The following is a 17,030-nucleotide window of genomic DNA, read 5'->3' on the forward strand; positions in this document are numbered from 1 at the left end:
AAACATCAACATGAGCATTTTCTTTCCTCTTGACTGGCATTTATTTGATCAAATTATAAATGCCCCCCTTTTCACCACGTGAGCTACCAATTTGCATTTGTTTGTGTTTTTTAATGTTTTTCAACTACATTCTCCATGCCTCTTTCAACACCTATACATTCAGAATCTCATATTGAAATATCAAACCATTAAAACTAACATCAAGCAAATTTCCTATTTTATCTATTAAAATATACTCCACCTAGCCCAAGTCTTCATTTATCTCTGTATTTGTTGCATGTGCTGGAGTATTACTATTTTCATCATACATTTTCACGTCCCAATCAATAAACTTGGCATATAAACTCTTCACCAAATCAACGGATACCTTAATAGATATGGGAATCATGATTGAGCACAAAAGCTCAAAACGCAGTGGAATGACAAGAAACTCATACCATGGCCCATTTCTTTGATATTGCACATACCATTTCTTCCATGCTTCAAAAGCCTTCCAAGCATTCCTAGCAACACCAAGAATGACAACAACAACTAACTGGAACAAAAATATTGTGCCAGTCAGCTTGTCAATCATTGCATCTACAACTGTAAGCTTAGGTTCTGGTAGAGCTCTGCTCATGCCCAATTTTGTTTCATTACCAGTGTAAACAGCTGCTCCACATGCCCATTCTATGTTCCTCAGATAACAAGATTGTAGCAGCATGTTATTGATAGTCAACGGGCATACATCATTATCAATAAAAGGTGGAAAAAGCCTTAGATTTGCATCAAATCTTCTTATATCTTTATCTGGACCTGGACACTCAATGACGCCCTTGATTTTATGCAATAGATCTGGAGTGAGACCAGAACAAGGAGGAGGTATGACTCTTGTCTTCAAATCAGTTTCACCGTCTAGTGTTGCAGTTTCTACAAAACATGTGCCCTGTGATTCAGAAGTTCCTGGAAGAACCAAGTCACATGGCACTTCATCATTTTCATGAAGCCATACTATATCACCAATGTGGATCTCTTGAGCTTAAATATGTTTCTTGATGCCTTTCTTTACCACCCACACCTTTTTCTCATTTGCTTGCTTGTCAGAAAGATATCTGTTATAATCATCCCAGGCTTGTTTTGTTGCTGAAACCACAAATATAATGAGAAGGGGCCCCCACGTACTTGCTGAATTAACAGGTGTAATAAGAGGCCACAACTAGAGGCACACAATCAGAAAAAAGTATTTGATAATGTCTCCATCGAATTTATTTAGAATCATCTACAACTCAAAACATGTGACATCTCTTTCTTGAAACTCACAGCAGGGGAATATGGATACAAAATGTGTTTACTGAGGGCTTTCTACAGCTGCTAAATTCAATGCCCAACCACAGCAAGGAGGAGAAAAAAAGGATACTTCACATCTTCATTTTCCCTTGCTTCCAATGTGCATTTGAAATGGAAGTTTTAATCGTTGTTCTTACCATGCGACACCACACCACGATAGAAAGGGGGAAAAGAAGAAAATTTACAATTCATTTGAAAGTCTCTACAGCTGCTGCAATGTTTCATGTGTAGAGGATGTTAATAAAATCATAGAATTTGGCTTTGAGCTACCGAGGCATATGCCAAAACTCTAATGGCCACGCCTTCCAATTCTTACATCCATCTGTAATGGATGAGACCCATACATATCGAGACACCAACTTGCTTTCAAAATCAAAAATAGTGATGCATTGGCTGCAGATCATTCACCAATTTTAAGAATGTAGTTCTCTGGTGTGAGGCCAAATTTGACCCCAATTGTAAAGGAAATAGTTAGCATGCTCGACATTTTGTCACAATAGTTTCCTCCCTCCTGGTTTTACTTTATATTTAAAACATATAAACATATAGTTTAAGATATCAATTTAAATCTTGATTCAAAAATCTCAGGAAACTACAAGTCAGGTCAGGCCTCAAAGTGGGTCTGACTAAAAAAAATTTTGTTTCCATTCAACTAACCTTTGAAATGACTCACGAACCTCGAACATACCTCTAGAAATGATTGACATCATTTTTGGATCATCAGACTGAATTTTGCAACCTTAAGGCAATTACGCCACATTTTTGCATTTAATCGCAAAGATGTAATTTTCAAGCCTGTCAAAACACTCTTCTGGATCTCACCATCTGATAGGCGTGTACTCTGATATACAAGGATGAACTTTACCAAATAGTTTCTCAAAATGAGTCCCTAGCGAAGAGATATTAATTGGCAAAAATGCCCAACTGGCTTTGTCGACACTGAGGACCTGATGAAGTCAATGTTCTAGCAACACATGATGTCTTTCTTAAAAATATCAAACAACCTCCATAGACCCTCAAATTTGAAACATGCAGGTACCTTGAAGTACATACTAAATCTTTGAATTCTTAGTTTGACCAAAAGCCTGACTAGATGCAAATGGCGCGCTCACAAAAATGGCTACATTAACTGATAAAGCACTAAAAGTACGGAAGACTGAAAATGATAGCTAAATGAACCCTTTTGAAAACCGATCAAATGGATTGGCAAAGACTTGAAACTTGAAATCTAGCTCATCATTTATAACAAAATTATCTTGGAATAAACATTCTGACATGACACCCACTGAGGCAACTTTTACACTTATGCGAAACAGGGCTCCGACTAATTGTTGAAATAGGGACTTGCCAAAACACACAAACTGCAAACGGATTTGGCTTTGAAAACTAATCAAATGGATTCATTAGGACTTGAAATTTTGTGGGCTGACTCACATTTATGCATAGAATCCAATCCACTTTGAATTTATTCATGATGATGAATAGGGAAAAGGATATAATTACTCAAATTAGGCTACTCAATAAAATCTGCATTTGTGCCTAAAATGCACTTTTAGCTCACCCCTAGAAATGGGTACCTGGTAAACTTATCCAAACTAAATTCTAAAAGTTGCAAATCACTAAATAGGCCAAATAAAAGGTGTAAAACAAGTTTCCAAAGCCTTACCCCCTGAAAATCAACCAGCTCCATTTTGCCCTCTCGCAAACTAGGCCATTGAAACTGACTCACCTAGGTACTTTTCTGACATGCAGAGCAAAATTTTGAATTGGGCCTCTAATCTTGACTCAAATTTAATGAGTCCCAATAGTAAAAACACTCAATGCTAATGCAGATCCACTTAAGCTCCTCTTCACCTTCTGCACTTACACTCTGCAGGTATCAATTCTTTCCTATTGGTCTGGCAAGAATCACGTATCCCTTCTCTTGGGTACAGACACACAAATTTTTCCAACAACCTTAAAAAGAGACACAACATCAACCTTATAGGAAAATAGATAGGTGGGTAGCATAAAACCTAAACCCTAAACCTATTCAATTAAGGAATTCAAACGGTTCAATCTTGACCGTTGAGCACACTGCATTAAATGCATTAGATCTTGATCCAAACTCAAGACATTCTCCATCGTCCATTTCCACCAAATTTATGGCGGCTGATAACCCATCACATGTTATCACCATTTTACAGACTTCGCACATTCCTGAGGTAGATAGGAACAATCTTCCTCATGCAAGATCCTTCACGCACACAGGCTTACATGGCTACATGATCTATTCTTCTTTACAATGCTAACTCATCACACAATATCACTGCTTGAGCCACACAAGCTTGAAGCACATCAATCGGAAACCCTAAAGTTGAGACTACCAACTGATAGTCATATAATACTTCAATATGTTAGTTCCCATAACTATATGCCAGTTCATCATGAACAAGCACACCACTTCACTTTGGCACAAATGTTGGTTCACAGTGTTATATTGGTTCTTAGATATGCCAATTCACACCTCTTCAACATACTGACATCAATGACAACATACAATATCATTATGTCCACATATCAGTTCACATAATACCAACAAAGGGTTTTAGTAAATGATCTGTATATATATGTGTAGTAGTATGAGTCGATGTATGGAATGTGTGAATTGGTGTGAAGTGAATGTGAAGCATATACAAGTAGATTTGGTGTTCATGAAAGTTACCTTTGAAGAGCTTTCATGATAATATCTTTGGTGTGACAGTGTTTTAAGATAGCTGTTTATATCATATGTGTTTGCCATGACTCAGTGGTTTAAGGAAAATTTCATTATCAAGAGATCTTGTTCATTTAAATTCATCTATTCATTGTACCAACCAATATATAGGTGTTACTTTTTCCATCTTTTGTAGTGCTTTGTATCTTGCTCCGAGGCAATGAGTTTTTGTAATGCAAGTCCTTTGTATCTTTCCCTAAGTTTGTGTGCCTTAGTATTGCAAGTCCAATCAGATGTATTGAGTGTAGCATCATAAATTGTAACCAGTGCAATTCATACCTCATGTTTGTGCTCCTACTTTAGTGTGTTTCATTTTCATTCATCCTAGGCCCATTTTTGTCCCTTTTACTCCCACCTTGATGTCACTTGTTGACATTGTTAGTGTTAGGCCCAATATGGAAAGCTAATGTACTGAGAGGGAAGGGGTGAATGAGTACTCCAAAACTTTTCCTCAAGAATAACTTTACTGTTATATATAAACCGAATAGTGCAATAATATAATATAAAGCTAAAACAAATAGATAACAATCATACATGATTCTCTTTCTCAATTGCTTCCATTTTTTTTTTTATGTCTTTAATGAATAAAGAAAATGTACTGATTTTCTGAAATAAATAATGAATGTGCTTGAGTTGAGGAGTCAACTCAGCAATAAATTTGACAAGTTTAACTTTGCCAATAGCTATAACTTTCTGTACCTCTTCTATCATTTTTGCAGTGAGCTCTTTGTCTTTTAGCTTGCTCAAATATTTTGATGCATCTACTCTAGATGTCTCTATCTTTGTTAGGAGTTCATCCAGCTGAATGTGGATGGCTGCATCTGTTGACACTGTAGCTTTAGGTAGCATATCTATTAAGAGTTCTTTCACTTTCTGAAGTACTTTATTTTTCTTTTGAATTGCCATTTGCTTCTCTTGTTCGGCCTTTTCTTTGCATAGTTCACTGAAATCAATAAGTGTTTGCCCCTTTAATTTTGATATGTCTACATTGGGCAACACTATTGGTTTTGACAAATCAACTTTAAAAATATGTTTTTTCATCTTCTTTTCTTTACCTTTCACTGATGGAACTAAGACAATGGCTTGTGAGGCTTGATGACCCTCGGTAGGTTGCTCGGTAGAGGCAACACTTTGGTCAGTTTCTTTAACCTCTGTAGAGTCCTTTGGTGTCTCGGTACTCGGTGTCTCAGTTGTAACATTTTTTAGTGCTAGAAGGTGCTTGAGACGTCAGTTCTTGAGTAGTACCTTCTCCTACTGTAGACTTGTAACCTTCGGTGCCTTGATTTGTATCCTGAAGGGTTTCAATTGAGATAGGTTGATTGACTAGTGGATAAGGCTGAACTTGTTCCAAGACTGATTCACTGGATACAAGTTTTGCATATGCATTGCCTTCTATCATTTCCTGTTCTGATGCCTCTGTATCCATGATATCTTCATCTATTTGAATGGTGTTAGCAGGGTCTTGCTCAGTAACATCAGGATCTTGCTTGGTGACATCAACAATTTCAACTATAGCTTGCTCACTAGCATCCTTGATTTTAAAGATTTCCTGCCACTTTTCTTTTGTCTCATTTTCTACTTCAATATACAGCCCATTCATTAGTTTTAAGGCTCTTTGTTTGATGAGAAACTTTGAGTTGTAGGTTGTTAGATGTTTCTTTATTTCAGTGACTGACATGTCAGGAAATAGATGTACCAGACTTCTTTCTCTGATCTATTTCTCTGAGTCCATTGCATACTTCCACCTATTGTCAATATGTAAATATAATTCATTTGGAAGTGACTTAGATAGTTCCAATGGAGCCAACTGGAATTTTAGAAGTGTTTAGATGACAGCTTCTTCAATTTGTCTCTTTTCATCATTATTTCTAGTTTCATACTTAACATATCTAAATCCTCCAAATCCACCATATTCTTTCAGATTAGCACAAAAATTTTCAACACTATATACATTTACCTTCTTGCTCTTGACAATCTGAAATTTGCTTGCATCCTCAGATTCGATGTCGCTAGACTCTTTTGCCAAAATGAGTCTCTAAGTAGTTTTCTTGTAAGTTTTTGTTACCTTAGGAACAATAACACTCTTTCCTTTCTTGCTCAGTGAAGCTGTAGATGCTCTAGTGTTAGGTCGCTTTGCTGGTGGAGTCGGTGAGGCCTTTGAAGAATCCAATTTCTTTCTTTTCAACACTTTTCCCTTAGGCAATTTGGTGCTCAATGTTATAGCTACCTCTTGGGCTTCAGATTCCTCATTGGTAATGGCTAAAGTGGCTTTGATAGGTGTGGAGGAAGAATCTTCTTCGAATTTCTTTGATAATGCCTTTATCATCTTTGTTGCCTTTCTTGTAGCTTTGGGTACTACAATGCTCATCTTTACTTTTTCCTTTACTTCTTCATAGGTTCCATACCTTAGCTCGGTAGCATGTCTTGGCAATGTAAGAAATGCATCAATTTGTTGTTGTGTGATATCAAAATCAATCTCATATCCCATAGGCGACAAAGATTAAGTTTTTGGTTCCACATCATTCACATAACAATAATCACTGTCTACTTCAAAACATATGTCATTTTTGCATTTCTCCACTAGCTGGAGTGGAATTCAGTACCTGTTATGCATTTTCTCTTGGAACTTACTGAATTAATCATCCATAATATCATTAAAATTATCACCTAACTTCTTGATGAAGTCATTAATCTGATGGGTGATTGGTCGGTGTGGTTCCAAAACAACTTTACTGGCTGATGGAAATAATTTTTCAAAATAGAAAAACATGCATACAAGTAGTGATCCAAACTTTAGTGTATTAGCCGAGTTGTTCTTCTTCGGCTTCCTGATGGTGTTCAGATTCTCAAATAGGTTTTTCAATAACACCTCACATAGATCAATTTTCATTCCCTTTTTCACAATTATGTATGCTAGGTCTACTGCCGCACAGGGTACACTGTTTTCCCTTGCCAATTGGAAGAAACAGTAACCTATTACTCTAATGGCAAATTTTAGTTCTGCATCAGTGACATTGTTCAATTTCAATCCTGTGCAATCTGATTCCACTCTGATTAAACTGATCAATTCCTTCTATGATATCATCTTTTAAGCTCGGGCATGATCATAAATAGGGTAACCAGTAATCTAATGAATGATTTCCTTGGTAATATTAAATAGTTGCTCTTCTAAGCACATGAAATCATCGTGAACTCTACTGAGAACAAACTTGACCCACTGGGGTTTGAACACATGTGGATAGGTTAGGGCTTTAGTTAATCCCCTGATCTTAATGTGCTCATACTTGCTATTCAATTTACCATCTATGCATAATTCATCATAGGTGTCTTTGATTTCAACATGACCAAGTTCTTCAACATGACATTTGGTAAGAATCTCACATCCTCGACTAATAACACTCTATTCGAAATGAGTGAAAATGTGGTTTTGTCATCTGGTTCAGATGCAACTTTGGGAGTCAAAGAGTGTTTTAGTGAGGGCTTTTCAACATTCTTGACAACAATGGGATCTTGGATCTTAGGTGCCATTTGTAGATTTCAGATAAAAACTAACAAAAGATCCTTAGGGTTTTAGGATTTTCAAACGGCAGATGCTTAACACTTAGCAGATAATAGCAACTTGATAAGATCAGTAAACCAGCTTAACAATGCATTGAGATTGATGTAAATACCTTGAATTTGCTTTGTAGGAAGTTTGATCACCTTGGATTCACTTTTCTCTGCTCTCTTGAAAACTTGGTAAGTAAAAATAATAGTGAAAATGCTTTAAGTACACAAAATACCTTATCGGGCTCTGTGCGGGTTAGGTTAAAAACATTAAATGCACTCAGTTCCACTAAACTTTCTTCCTTTTTTTTCTCTTTAACCGAGTAACCAAACCTCCTTCATTTACCGACTTGATAGGTTTCCTGTATAGTGCTCCAAAAGACTTTGATATAATTTCAAACTTACTACTACATCTTAATTATGTAGATTTTGAATTAAGTACATAATAAAGTAGGAACTGTTAAGATTTAACCTCAAGAGAATGTAGTCCCTTCATACCTTTACCAATTAATTTGGAATAGGTGCACCTAACTCGGTAGGTAAGTTGCTTTCTTCATTTGACACAATTTCCTTCTTTTTCGAAATCATCTGTAATTTGTCTTTTATTTCCTCAGTGTCTTTTCTAGGTTGATCTCTGCAATCTCCAGCCAAGTGTCCAACTTTGTGACAATAAAAACATGCCATACTAGGATTTCTCCATGATCTTCGGTTGTACATCCCAAACCTTATAAAGTAGTTGGCACTTATATGTCCATATCTTCCACAACATTCACACTAGATCCTTGTATTGTAATCCCATGGTACTACAGAATACTGTCGGTAAGGATTTGTGTGAGTTTGGTAACCTCTAGCATTTGCTTGGTGTGCAGACCACATATAGTTCTTTTGATTAAGCCAACACTTCTCAGTACTATGTCCATATCTATTGCAGTTTTTACAAAACCCTTTGAATTTTGCCTTCTGATAATTGTTAATAGACTTTGTCTTGCATTGATTAGATGTATGACCATATTTATTGCAATTGTAACAATAACCATTGGACTTAGTGACATTCAGTTGCTTACCTTTTCTGATTTGGCATATGGTGGTAGTATGACCTTGATTTCCACAGTAGTTGCAAATAGGCTTCTTTCTTTTGATGTTCTTTTTGTTTCCAGCTTGCTTTGATGATTCTCCTCTCTCGGTAGTATGAATTCCCTTCTCGGTAGAGTCTTTTCCTTTGTAACCGAGTCCTGCATCTTTGTTGGGTCGTCTTATGTTCAGTTGCTCATCGAACATCTTTGATGCTTCATAACTCTTCTTTAGTGTTTCTTTGGATTTCTTCTTTGTTTCAAGTTCATCGGTCAACCTTGATACTTCAAGTTTCAATGCATGATTCTCATCATTTTTTAGATTTGCTTCGTGATGTGCATAACCTAGTTGATCTGACAGGTTTTGTTGAATTCCAGTCATCCTTGTGATTTCATCATTCTTATCAGATACTAAGACTTCAAGTTGTTGTTTCTCTCTTTCTAGATCTCTTACTTTATCCTTGGTTGTTCTCAATGCATCAAGATTTTCAGTCATCTATGTACTGAAATGTTCATGTTCTCTTTTCATTGCTTTTAGTTGATTAGCCAGTACTTTGTTCTTTTCATTCAATACTCCAATTAGTTCTTTAGTCTCTTTAGATATACTATTCTTAGATGATGTCTCAATTTGTTCAACAAACTCTTGAGAGTCCTGAAAATCATTAGATAGTCTTCTTCTCACTTTCAGAGATTTTTGCATTTGCCTTTGCATGTCTGCAATCACTTGATTAGCAGGATCTAGCTCTTCTTGTAGATACACAATCCTCCAAGATTTTTTATAGCCTTCCATTGATAAGATGTTTCTCTTTAGGCAGTTAAACCCTTTTCCAAGATTGAAGCTCTGATACCAATTGTTATATGAATCAGTACTTCAAAACTAAAACTAAAGCAGTAATATAATATAAAGCTAAAACAAATAGATAACAATCATACATGATTCACTCCATAACACATATATTTTGGTTATGCAAAAACTCTTGGTTATAGAGAAAAACTGCGGTGGGGATGGCACCGACAACTTCACTACTGCAATAAAAAAGGTTGCTCGGTTAGAGCTACATGTTTAACTATTTCTGATAGCTTACCCTATTAGGAGTATCAAGATCTATTAGATCTACCTTGCTAAAGGATTTTACAACACTTAATCTAAATGTTGCACCTAGTTAGAGGCTTTACAATTTATAGACTTGATTAGAGTCTTTTACCCTGTTAAGGGTTTCTCTTACAACTTCAAAATATTACAATAAAATCATTACAAATATCTACAACTTTACATCTAAAATGTTATAGCAGATTCTATGTGCTCAGAATAAGATTACCTTGCTTATAGCATACCTCAATAACCCATATAGTAACTCGGTAAACCCTTCTATTTACTCTATTCTTTGACTGTTCTCTGAAATCCTTCTCGGTGACCTCTGTGTCTCTATAATAGTCATAACACTTAGTTCTTTCACATGTCTTGCTTCATATATTTCTATATCTTCCTTTCTATCATGCTACATGTGTTTTTCTGATCTTAATCCATGTTGTATAAATAGATCTCTTATGTCAGTGATCCATTCATTGCTTCGATCTTACAAACATGTTTTATCAAATGAATAACCATGCAAAATATTTCATTAGTTAGATGACCTCAAAATCATACACAATCTTTAAGTGCAATTTCTAATGTGATAATAGTTAGATGTTCCTCGATCTTGTAGCACATTTTCATATGTATGTCCAGGTTCAATGAATCTGGTAACACATTTCACTCGGTGTATATCAACTCGGTGTGTCATCTTTGCTGCTCGGTAGACATGAAATGATACTTGGTAGATAGCTCGGTGTATACTACGCTCTGAGACTACTTTCTTCTATAACTAACTTGACTGTGCATACTGACTGAATATCTCGATAGAGATAACCGACTAGAGTATATAGAATAACTTTGAACATAGAACTAATGGCAACCTGATAAGTAGTAACAGTTAGGTGGGTACTCATCTCAAATTTGTATGATCTTGATTTCTCATCTACTATTCCCCCTTAAAGGTGATCCAATTTGAAATGGCGTAGCCACTCTCCCTTCCCATTGGAATTTGATCCTTGTGTTTACACTTGACCATTGGAGGTTGGCCTAATCGGTAATTTACCTAGGGAACCCTATATAAAGACATTCTTTAAATTCATTTATCAATCCAATATCTATCAATAATTTTCATGCATTCATAATCAAGCATTTTTAGAGAATCAAAGTATCATTTCATACTCCAAGCATTATGGAGTAAAGTTACATCAATCTTCATTGAAGTATGCATTTTTTATTAGGGTTTTCATGTTCATGTTTTTATCAAGCCATTACATCCAGAAGCTATGATTACATTCAAAGAGCCTTTCATTATCAATCCTTACATAAAAAAATGTAGTTATGAGGTATATCTCCTAGCATTTACTTCAGTATTTACATTATTCATTTCAAAGTTAATTCCTAAAATGGGGTTTGACCTACGGAAAACCCCTATCCACAATACTTTCTTCTCTCTTTTTATGTGTAACGAATTGGATCAGGAGCTATACTTAGTAATTATATTAGGGTCGATGGCGATGAATAGGTTTAGCTTTTGATTGAGTAAAATTAAAAGGACTAGGGTGAATCTAGAGTACCTAGTCTAAAAAATCAAGCCGAACTTATAAGAATGGGTTCTAAATATCTTCTTTTTCCCAAATGTCAGTTCTTAGTTCTGTGAGAGATCCTAGAAGTTTCTTTTCATTATATCACTCTTCTATTATCCCTTTTTCTACCCTACATTCATAATTCACGTCCAATTTTCAACTAGAAAGAGCAGGCAAACTAAGAAAACTAGTGAATCTAATCAAAATTTCAGCTCTTTTTCTATTTGGATAGTGACTAGATCTATTGGATTCACCCTTGTTTTGAATTTAGTTGTCCCCAAGGTAAAAATAATGGTTTTATTATCTTAATCGGTGAAACCCTAGTTTTTCACCATTACATTTTGGTGAACATGTAACTTATTTCATGGTTATTTCTAATTTATGGTCTCATATCTGATTTGTAGACATTTAAATAATAAATTTTGCACTCACAAATTATATTTGTCATTAAATTGCATAGATTTAGTGGTTAAACTCATAAAACCCTAATTTATTATTTTAAAATTGAGTTGTGGGTTGCATAATTTTTCACTTGTGTTTTTAGCTCTTATTTCTCATAAGTTCATTACATACATTGAATGAACATTTCTTTAGTTATTGCATATCAAAAGTACATTAGATAAATGGAATTGTTATCTTTCTTTGCTAAATTAATTTCAAGTCTAATTCAAGATCTCCATAATGTCCCTTTGTTTTCTTATGATGATAGCTCATGTTTTTCTTTCATACATAATTATGATTTACCCTCCCCTGACGATTATCCTTTCCATAAGGAAATTTTAGTGCAAGAAGAGATTATTAATGCCTTTTTTAAAACTTTCTCTCCTATGGGTTATGTTTTGATGAGTGATATTGATATTCCCCCTAAAAAGTCACTCTCTCATAACGATATCCTATAAGAAGAGGATGATATCATAAACAACATCCTTAATGTCACCTTACCCTCCATACATGGTATTCCTCCTATAGATTAAGCATTAATGAGTTCTTGTACCCCATATAGCATACCTTTTATTCATGAGAAAAGAGTCATATTTACCCCTATGAATGATATTTCTAATGGATAGGAAGCATTGAAGAAAAAAATGACACAATCCTCTTCTTATAAGGATACTTTAGTGTAAGGGGGGGAAGTTCAACATGTTGGTGTATCAATCTCTCTAGATCCTCCTTATTCTTGTGGAGCTTATCTTAATCATAAAAATATTTGTAAAAAATAAATTTTATGCATTTTATTAAAGATCTATTTCCTCACATAGCATTAAGTAGAGATGTATCCTTAGATGATAAGGAACTTCCTTCCCAACCTATCAATGGTGATAGAAGAGAGAATATCCCTACAAAAGTTACTTTCTTCATCTACTTCTCCCTTTGACCAATCTATGTATTCTTACACTACACGTTTTAAAGGTATTCATGATGATAGTCCTTCTTCTTCACAGTTGGAAAATTATTAAAGTCTTATCATCGTCAACTTGGTGATGACACTAAAAGGTGTTATTCCTTAAATAGTAAGATTGAAGACCTTATTGATAATGATACCATATTTGTAGCTGGTGTGAATGACAAGGGAATAAAATTTGTAGCTCATCCTAAAAAAAACCTTCAAATCTTTACCAATCCTTTGCCTTCTCATTCTACTAATGTGGTTGAGTATGAGAATCTTGCCTTTTCTCCTGATGATATTGTCCTTGGGTCTAATAATTTGGGGAATCTTATTGATAAAACTACACCTCCTAAGGACCTATGCATTACCTACAATTATCCTAGTGAGACTATTAAAGAACTTGATGGCCCACTATATATCACTATGAATATCAAAGACATACTCTCATGAGGTGTGCTCATTGATTTAGTGTGAATGTGATAAATAAAGAATATCTTTATACCTTACAATTGCATCAAGTGACATGTGATAAATCTGATGTGTTGATTTAAATATTTGATAGTTTCTCTTGTCCCTCTATTGGATCTATTACTCTTCCCTATATTAGATCATTTTTTTGTGAAGTTGGCACATCCTTGGCTCTCTTCCATGAAAGTGATTTCTTCTACTATTCATAAGTTTTTGGAATTTCCTCTTAATGAAAAAATCATAACAATTAATAATAGCACATACCAACCCATGATGAGGCATGTAGATGTTAATCTTGACTACTTTTGGTCTAAATAATTTGAACGTCTTAAGCCTCGAAGTGATTCTCTTTTTTCATCTTATCAAAGTTGGAAGAATGAGATGATTCTATCCTTAAGTAATCCTAGAGATCCCAATTTCATTCATCTTCTTCATGATAGACCTATTCCTCCTCCTCATGATGGACATGGTCTTCTTCCTACACCTTTTATTCCTCCTTTATATGTTGTAGTTCTTCTACCTACATCTTACAAAGGGGAGCACGAGACATTGCCTATATTTTGCCCTAAAATATTTTCTCCCATGCATCCTTATTTAAAACAAGAGAAGAAGCCTATGCCTATTGATCCTAGTCCTTCACAACCTTCACCTAAAACTAGAAGAAACCATTGTGTGAGACAATGCTAATGGATACATCATGCTAAGGCTTGTGAACTTTCTTCTCAACCCATTTCCTCCCTAAAGAATCCAAATGTTGATATGATTGGACCATCTAACTAGCATTCTCCTAACCCTAGGGAGGGTATGTGCACAAAGATGGTGGTCAGAAAAGTGGACACCAACTTAAAAAAACATGAAAAAACAAGCAACGTGTACGCGGTATTAAAATTTCAAATCACTGCATATGTGCTTAGGTTCATTCTCCCCAAGCCTAAAGAAAAGATACCGCATATGCGGTGTTTTTAGGAAAGTGACCGCGTATGTGGTACCTGTCAATTTTTATTTATTTTTAAATGACTGGATCTTATTTTCCTCATGATGACACATTTTTTTTCTTCATTTTCCCCACAAAACCGCAAATGGGCTGCCACATTTCTCCACCAATCGCTATGGATCAAGGTTAGTTTTTCTTTCTTGTTTATTCATTTTTTTGATGTTTGGAATTTAATTTTGTTTATTTTGGTTAGGTTTTTTAATTTTTTGTTTCAAAAACCAAATTATGATAATCTACAACAACAACAAGGTGCACCTCCTGAAAACCCCAAAAAAAACCCACAAGATACACCTCCAGCTCTTCGTTTTGACCGTACACCTGATACATAGGAGCAATTCATTAATCAGTTAGGGCAAAACATGTCTAAAATAAATAGACTGAGGAATAAATTTAAAATATCTGCATTTGAGCATCATAAATCCCTCGCCACTACAACTGTTTCCACATAAATTACAAAATGGGGAAACTTTAGGGATATGTGTCATCAATACTATGCTAGTGGGTTATCATACGAGGGAGTGAAAAACAAAAATATTAGTAAACAAAAAATATGTGCCCATTTTGTTGATCCTAAAACTAGTCAGTCGTTACCTCTTAATGCAAAGAGGTTTCCCATAAATTTGTGTACCAATGTGCAAATGAAGAAACCTTTTTGCTAGAGGTGGTGGATGGTCTTTGATGATCCACCTTGTAATAATTATGAGGTGCCATTGTATTTTTTGAGAAAAGTATACTTTAAGTTTGTCCTCAATGTGTGGCCAAACTATATTGATAAGAGAGATTTCCATGGTAGAGGTGGCGGCTCTTCCCATGATAGACCTAGAGCCCATAGGTAATTAACCCCAGAGAGTCACTGCCCTCTAGCACCCAAACCCAAGGTGCATCAGGCTGTCTCAGTAGAGCTGAAAGACTCGATGGAGCTATAGAATCTTCAGGCAGCCACAACATTGACTAGTGCCATCATCCAGCATGGGACATAGTTAGCACACCCTCTTGTACTGGATGATGAGCCATTAGTGCTCCAGGTAGTGATAGAGAGCCCATTTACCATATGTGTGTCAGTCGCTTGGGGATATGCATAGGGACGGATGATGAGGCTCTTCTAGATGGATCGACATCTCATTCATGCATGATTTAAGGGAGTAGATGTTAGACCCGCATGAGTGAGGATGTGGCACTAACATATGAGTTGATGGACATGTTGTTTGGCCATCAGCTACAGACACAAGTGTGTTGATTTGAATTCATAGAATTTTAATTATCAGTCACTTTAAATTTATAATTACAAAAATGAAATTTCATTTATACATAGATTTGAATTGAAATAAATAATATGCATTTCAGGATGTAGCAATGGTATCCCATACTCCACCCGCAGTTACTACAGCTGCAATTTTGACGCTTGAGGTATAAATTTTGTAACATGTTAAAATAGAATAGTACACTTTGAATTCAAAAACATTACAAGATATACTAAATATCTTTAATGCTTTGTCCAATTTTTGGTTTGTAGGTATTGACAGGGGACCAAATGTCCCAAATTCATGACATCAGCAATCGATTTTGGCCTACAAGGCTATACAGTATCATATTTTGTACACCCTTTTTAATGTATTGTTTTGATGGAATATACAAGTCATTTCATTTTAGATTTTTAAAATTATGTTTAATATATTATCTATACTAATATCTCATTTGAATTTTTTTTTGAGGGTACCCCGTCCATGTCTAAGACTCATCCTAAGCAAAATAATTCCTCAAAGATACAAAAATGTGGGAAGAAGGTAATTGAACACATTTTTAGTTGTACAATTGTTTGAAAATGTTGAAATTTTCCTAGTTGAGATTTGTAGATTGATTAGTGTTTTTGGTCTATTTTACATGCATAGTGGTTATTGAGCTATGTGGATTTGTTTAATGCACCTAATTCACTTGTGGATCGAGAGAGGGTGGAGGTATGTATCTCTACTTTATTTTATTGATTTCATGACTATATGCACATGTACATGTTAACTTTTGATAAATTATAATCATATAATTTTTTCATACAGGAAATAGCCATAGTTGCTTCATGAATACCAAACCCTCCTCCATGCACTGGAGAAGCATCTCAAGATCCTGTACACTCTTTTTTGATATATTAAATTAATTGTTTTTAACCTATAATACTTATCATTATATTAATTTTATTTAATCTTTGATCATTTTTTGTATAGGTAATAGTGATAGTTTCTCCATCGATGGTGAGCCATCCTCAGTCCATTGGAGAAGCATCTTAGCCACCGGTGTTTCATTGTTCTCTATATTATAGCTTTTAAGTTTTTTTGATGTATTTATGTTAGTACATTGTATTAATTATACATTTAATCTACAATATCCCCCTTTGTGATTCGACCATAATGTGGATCCTTTTAAGTTTGTCTTCAAGAAAACTCCTAAGACTGACAAGGAGAGGAGAGAGAAGAGATTAGATCTAAGATCAGCCGATGAGGTAATCTACATTTCAATTGCAAATAAATCGTAGTTAAATGCATAGTTATGTTGTTAGTTATGAACTATTTTCTAAAAAAGAATTCTAACTTAGCTTTTGAATTGTGGTTTTGCAACCATCTACAAAGCCGCGTATTGCATTGAAGAGGCTCGATTTTGATGATCCAACACAAGTTTAGGATCATATAGTTTTAGTTGTGGTCATGAAATGACCAATAGATGTAGATATATTCTACATTTTTTTGTATTTCAATTTGGACATGGCATATGCCACATTTTTGTAATACTTGTATTGACTTGGTAGGCATGCCCTTTTTATATATATATATATGTTGG

At 35.0% G+C, this 17,030-nt stretch overlaps 1 pseudogene; it reads right to left on the bottom strand.

The window, feature by feature from the left end:
• Positions 1–241: 241 nt before the first annotated feature.
• On the bottom strand, positions 242–1,258 carry LOC131063670 (phospholipid-transporting ATPase 2-like; annotated as a pseudogene).
• Positions 1,259–17,030: the final 15,772 nt, after the last annotated feature.

This window comes from Cryptomeria japonica, chromosome 9, assembly GCF_030272615.1.
Source record: "Cryptomeria japonica chromosome 9, Sugi_1.0, whole genome shotgun sequence".
NCBI lineage: Eukaryota > Viridiplantae > Streptophyta > Pinopsida > Cupressales > Cupressaceae > Cryptomeria > Cryptomeria japonica.